This window comes from Ursus arctos, unplaced genomic scaffold (assembly GCF_023065955.2).
Source record: "Ursus arctos isolate Adak ecotype North America unplaced genomic scaffold, UrsArc2.0 scaffold_5, whole genome shotgun sequence".
In the NCBI taxonomy this organism is placed as follows: Eukaryota; Metazoa; Chordata; class Mammalia; order Carnivora; family Ursidae; genus Ursus; species Ursus arctos.
Window position 1 is genome coordinate 65735060 of NW_026623067.1, and position 6964 is coordinate 65742023.

At 37.3% G+C, this 6964-nt stretch overlaps 1 non-coding gene across 1 annotated transcript; it reads left to right on the forward strand.

Moving 5' to 3' along the window:
* The first annotated feature begins 1945 nt into the window (after nucleotides 1–1945).
* On the forward strand, nucleotides 1946–2050 carry LOC113255418 (U6 spliceosomal RNA). The gene has a single exon (XR_003316294.1). It is a non-coding gene; the product is annotated as a U6 spliceosomal RNA (small nuclear RNA).
* Nucleotides 2051–6964: the final 4914 nt, after the last annotated feature.

Consider the following 6964-nt stretch of genomic DNA (forward strand, 5'->3'; position numbering starts at 1 on the left):
CACTCCCTCCTCTCTGAATCCCCCATCTGTTTCCTGGGGTCCACAGTCTCTCATGGTTCATCTCCCTCTTTGATTTCTCCCCCTTCAGATTTCCCTCCCTATACCCCACTTTTAAATTAAAGCTGCCACTCCCTGGAAGGTAAGCTTTTCCCACTATAAAAGAATTCTGAAATTCTAGTGTGCATCACCTGATGAGTTTATTAAAAATACAAAATATTGGGCCTCAAACTCAGAAAGTCTGATTCAGGAAATCTAAACTAAGGCCCAGGAATCTGCTTTGTAACACATTGTGCAGATTATTCAAGTGCAGACAGTACATGACCTTCCTTTGAGAATCCCACTCTAAGGAGAAAGGAGAAAGAAGGAGATTAATTAACAAGCCAGTGTCTCCTGATAAACACTTTAAGAGGAAATAGAGCAGAGAAAATCAGCAATGTAAAGGTCTCTATAGTACCTGAGTCCTACTAGAGTTTAATAGATTGTAATTCTTCATATTAAACATGTAAATGAGCCAAAAAGATATGGATGTCATTATCAGATTTCTTTCTATCTTTTCTCCCTTTTCTTTCTTTCTTTCAAGAAAAACTCATTACTGAGGTAAAGAACTTTTAATTACCAAAATTCCAAACTTTGAAATGATGATGTTTTCATTTACTTTGTGAAATAATTCTAGAGAATAATGTTTCTTCCGCATATTGGACCGATGTGCATCTCCCAAACACAAAAGATACATAACCTCAACCTGCCCCTTTAAAATAAATAACAGTTTTCATCCCTGTCTTTTCCCAAGAATCTCTCTTATTCTTTGAAACCCTATGTTTGTTCATTGTGTCAGAGCAAACCGCAGGCTCTAAGACAAAAGTGAAGAGGTAAGCATGTTGGAACTGGAAGACTTTCTCTGCTGTCAACTATTTTACTTGGAAGAAAGATCACCAAAGGGAGCTATTTGGTTGAAAATAAATATTCATATAAAGTTAGCATTGCATTCAAGCGATTTTGTTCATTTTTTAAGAACTTGAGCTATTTTCCTCTGCATTATTATACATGTAGACAGGTAGAAACCTGCACAGTCAAACTGTGAAGGAAGAAAGGTGACAGAAGTCTAGTTAGATTCTTGAGGGAGATTGGCCTGTCTTCCTCTAGTGTACATCCACCAGACAAGTAGCTGTGATCGCTGTACAGATACTCAATTCTACAGGGAAGTTACTCCCTCTGATTGAAAAGTCTAGCATGGTTGGAGCCAAAATAACCGTGGCCAGATGCCAATAGAAATTCCCCCTAAGCATGAATGTCTTCCCCGTTTCCACAATCCTAGACAGGGGGTGCTTCAAATCTGTTCACCACCATCCTCCACTCTGTCTACTAGGGCAAAAGCCCTTGACTTACCTTCACTTAAATTGTTTCTACCTGCCTCCATTCCTCATGTGGCTGTAAGTTTGTGGCCAACATTTAATGGCTGACATGTGGACTAATTTCAGAAAGCTTAGATCTGCTCAGGCTGCAGTTTTACAGATATTTCGATCCAAAAATGATTAACCTCTTTTTACACATAGAAATTTTCTCAATTTTTAGACTAGTCACCCAGGAGAGAGGAGGAAAGAGATGAGGTAAAGGAAAAAAGAAGGAACACATCTGCTTGAACCTCTCACCCTCCCCTAACCTATCAGCTCCTTCACTCAGAGCTCGGAAATGGAATCAGGTCTTCTCTTTCCATTATTTATCTGTGGTTCAGATTTCATTTTTCTTAAAGGATCAGTTTACCTATAACAGCTTGTGAGCAAAAATAAAATTAAGAGAAGGAAATTTGCTAAGTCACATCTTACAAGGTTGATGAGAGTATACTTAAGAAAAGCAAGTGTATCAACCATTTTTATCCATTAAAAATGCATTTACTGATAGCTCATTCTCTGCCAGGCACTGAGGTGAAATAAAGGTCCCTCCCACTGTACCCGCTTCGGCAGCACATATACTAAAATTAGAACAATACAAAGAAGATTAGCATGGTGTCTGGTAAGGATGAATGTAAATTTGTAAAGCATTCTATATTTAAAAGAAAAAGAAAGAAAGAAAGGAATAGAAGTCGCACTGATTATAACATTCTTATCACTTAAACTTAGAAAAAATTTAGTTTTCATTTCTACCTGCCACTTGTATTTATTGATCATTATTTTACAGAAAAACAGGTTTTCATTTTTTGCCCTTTACTATCACAGAAGAATATTCTCTGGTGTTTCTACAGTCTCTTGTGGTGTTTCATTATCATCAATCCTCAGACTGTGGTTGGGATATGATGGGTTGGGATGCCGTCCGAGGGCTTAAAGGGGAGATACATGAGTCAAAATATGATGATCTAACATAATGTCACATTTGTGATCTCAAGCTGCATTCTTTAATAAGTAACAACAACTCTTTCCTAATTTGGGGGGCGGAAGGTCCTAACAGCCAGCATTAGAGAGATACAATATGAGCACAGTAACATCAAACAGTAGTCATCAAAATGTTCCCATTAGATTTTATTTTTTCTTTTAATTATAATAGAGCACAAATTTAGCTTTCTGCACTTTACAACCCTTCAAATTGTAATTCATGACATGAATGAAAACAGTGGTTCCCCCTGGACCTGTGGTTGAGTTCTCCGGGCCCAGGAGTAGGAACAGTCTTCTCTGTCACAGATGGCTAAAGCAACAGGGGCAAGCAAGGCTGAGGGGAGGAATTGATGAGGTAATTAGGCCTATGAGAGCAGACCAAATAGTGTTGAATAAATAATTTAATTTTAGTCTTTTTCATTAATATTTTAAAAACTGGAGAATGGGGGAGTTTGGGCTGTCTCCTTCCAGTGCCCATAAACGACACACACAGCATTCAAAATTTCTGTTGCCAGTCTACACTTAAAAAGTAGCTCAGGATTAGATTGGCAGTAAAAAGTTTGAGACTAATACCTAGGATTTTGACTCCTAATCCAGTGCTTTCCCCGGTACAATACAACATCTTGGTCTTCAGCAAGAGATATTTTTGCTGAAAGGGAATTTCTTGTAGGACATAAAGGCTAGTAGGTTTATTCTGGAAAGCCCAGTGGAATCCTTCAGCTTTAGTCTTCAATGTCCAAGTGTGGGCAGCTGTCACGAGCAGCAAGTTGTCAGCAGAAACATGTGTGGACACAGAGAAGGAGTAAGAAGGATTGTCTCTCTCCTGTCCCCTGTGCTGGCCCCGGCCAAAATGTACCCATGACTCTCCCTTCAGAATCAGTTTTGAAGGCAGAGACAGCACTTGCAGAATGGCTAGATAGTCACAGAAGTGCTACTCTTCCTTTTAGCGCCCATCCTATCTGAAATCCAGAACCTTGGCAATCCTTGATCTCTGGGTTAAACCTCAAGGGTGAGAAACAGTTGTATGTGAAGAGAGAGGGTAAGTGGATCAATCCCTTTTCTAAGTCATTTCCTAACATCAAATGACAAATCTCATGACAAAACCTGACACAATGTAGTATGTTTTTATTCAACTGAGCTTTAATATAGTATTAGTAAATTAGAATGTAGTAACATCGAGGGGCGCCTGGGTGGCACAGCGGTTAAGCGTCTGCCTTCGGCTCAGGGCGTGATCCCGGCCTTATGGGATCGAGCCCCACATCAGGCTCCTCTGCTATGAGCCTGCTTCTTCCTCTCCCACTCCCCCTGCTTGTGTTCCCTCTCTTGCTGGCTGTCTCTATCTGTCAAATAAATAAATAAATAAAAATCTTAAAAAAAAAAAAAGAATGTAGTAACATTGAAATGTTTGGTTGCATAGGGCAGATTTCTAAAACTACACTTTGGAACATCATAATTCCAGTGAAATTTCCCACATCGTCACCATCATAAATTACAAGCAAAGGCACATTTGGAAGAATAGTCCCTTGCAAAGGAGACATAAAATATCCAGGCATGATGCATAGCAACATATTTAAAATAACACAAAAAGAAGGGCACCTGGGTGGCTCAGTCAGTTAAGCATCTGTCTTCAGCTCAGGTCATGATCCCAGGGTCCTGGGATCGAGTCCCACATTGGACTCCCTGCTCAGTGGGAAGTCTGCTTCTCCCTCTCCCTCTGCTGCTCTCTCTCTGTCAAATAAATAAATAAAATCTTTTAAAAGTATATAAAATAACACAAAAAGAATTTTAAAATGAAAACCTATTGAGATTATTAATTGGCTTTATGTAATTTAATAAGTTGATGTCTCTAGAATTAAAAAGCTAGTTATTACTAGGGTCAATATGCTATTACTTGCCAAAGGAGATTAGAAAACAGGCCCACATTCAAATCAAAGAGAATCACTTGTTTCCATTCCCTATGCATGTACACTCATTCTTCTCCTTCCTCACCAATTCTGATTTTCTGGTAATAAATGTCTTTCACTCCATATGAGAGAAGTATCCAGTGGAAAAAAGGCTTATTATTTCTTTTATGGTATTTTTTGTATTTTTGCAAACAAATTGCTTGATTTCTCAATATATTTCTGACAATTTCATTATAGTTTCTAGCTGTTTGAGGATTTTACCAAGAGAAAGCTCTCAGAGGAGTTATTTCATTTTGTGTCTTCTAGCATGAGGAAGAAGAGACATGATAGAAATTACTAGAAAAGGTGTTTCTAGAAGTCTTGAGCTATTACTTGAACTCTGTTCTCTGCCTGGAGAATGGCTGATAGCTTTGTCTTGAATGAGTGCTATTCCTGTCAAATCCAGGAGAAAAATTAAATATATTTCAGATCAGAATAGGTAGCCACTTCTAGTCTGCACTTCAGTTAAAACCTGACATAATTTAAACACAACTTTAACTCATATTTTTAGATATTATGTTTTAAATATATCAATAATCAGTAGATGACACTAATATAGTAGGAAGATCAGAAATTGTGTTTTTACAATTAATAACAGAAATCACAGAAAACACACCATTGAATGAAAGTAAATGCTATTTAACACATTTTTCTTCTTTTTTGGAAATGATGGATGACAGTATCAGAACATCAAATAGTGGCGGTAATTCTGTGAAAATCAATGAGAAGTGTCCAATTATGCTGTCAATCATGTATATCAAGTATTCCCATTAACATTTACAATCTGATCAAAGTTTTGGCTTTCCAGCTGGTCCCCATAAATTATACTCACAATACCCAAAATTTGTATAGTGTTTAGTCTCAATTTAAAATAATTTGAAATTAAGTTGGCGGGTGGGTAAAGATTGAAATGCAAAGCAATGCAGGCCAGAGGGTAAAGTTAAATTTGAACCAGAGCCACAGCATCTTATTATAAATAGGCTTAAAATAAAGTCTTTGTCTTTGCTGAATGATATGGGAAACTGAGTAAATTCTATGGGGGTAATTAAAATAAAGTAAAAGAAAACCAAAAATATCCTTCTATTTGAGGTATCCAGAAAAATGTACGTGAAGATTTTAAGTTTGTTTTGGTTTGATTATGACCTAAATATAATTGCTGTAAATTCACCACTTCACTTATTGTGTTTCCGTGGAGTCTTTAGTATAAGAGATAAAAGGCCATTATTCAGAAGCATGTTTTTTTAACAACAGCCAGAGTGAATTATAAGCATAGTCTATGCCAACATAAAACACCCACCACATTTCCTTCCTTGTTCCCACTCAATTCTTTGGAATATCTAGACTTTTTAATTGTCAATTATTTTTTAAGTCATCAAACACTATTTAGACTTAACTATAAGTTTTATGATTTTCCCTGCTCAGTTATTATTTTTTTTTAATTCACAGCTTTTTCCTTTTTAAATTTTTTTTTTTAATTTAAATTCAAGTTAGTTAACATACAGTACAGCACTGGTTTCAGGAGCAGAATCCAGTGATTCATCACCGACGTACAACATCCAGTGCTCATGCCAACAAGTGCCCCCCTTAATGCCCACCATCCATCTAGTCCATCACCCCACCACCTCCCTCCAGCAACCCTCAGTTTGTCTCTGTTGTTAAGAGACTCTTATGGTTTGCCTCTCTCTCTGTTGTTATTTTATTTTATTTTTTATTTTATTTTTCCTTCCCTTTCCCTCTGTTCATCTATCCCCTATGTTCTTCTGTTTTGTTTTTTTTTTAAAGATTTTATTTATTTGTCAGAAAGAGAGAGAGAGAGCACAAGCAGGGGAAGCAGCAGGCAGAGGGAGTGGGAAAATCAGGCTCCCTGCTGAGCAAGAAGCCCAATGTGGGACTCGATCCCAGGATCCTAAGATCATGACCTGAGCTAAAGACAAGCACTTAACCGACTGAGCCACCCAGGCATTCCATCTGTTTTGTTTCTTAAATCCCACATATGAGTGAAATTAATAATATTTGTCTTTCTTCGACTGATTTATTTCACTTAGCATAATACCTTCTAGTTGCAACCACATTGTTGCAAATGGCAAGATTTCATTCTTTTTGATGGCTAATATTCCATTGTTTATATATACCACATCTTTATCCATTCCTCTGTTGATGGACATTTGGGCTCTTTCCATAATTTGACTATTGTTGATAATGCTGCTATAAACATTGGGGTGAATGTGCCCTTCAAATCAGGAACACAGTGCTTTATTACTGTGTAATAAAGATCTGTGTAATACAGATCTGCTTTATTACTCCACTTACCTTTGTATTTTTAACTTAGACATGAATGTAAAATAATCTAGAATCACTACCTTCTTCTTTTTCTCCCTCTAACATTATCTTTGTATGTGTTATTCTGCTCCTCACTCTTCTTCCTGGACTCTAGTGACCTTGTGTCACTAACTAGAATGTTCATCCCTGCGCAATTCATATCAGCCCCATAGACTTCACCATCGTCTACAATGTGAGGGAGTTGGCCACCATGACCTCTGTGGTCCCTTCCTGCCCCTCATTTTGTGAGACTGTGAATTTGCTTAACATTTCTTCAGTAATTGTATTTGTTTTTACTGCTATATAACAAATTACCAGAAACTCAGGGTCTTAATA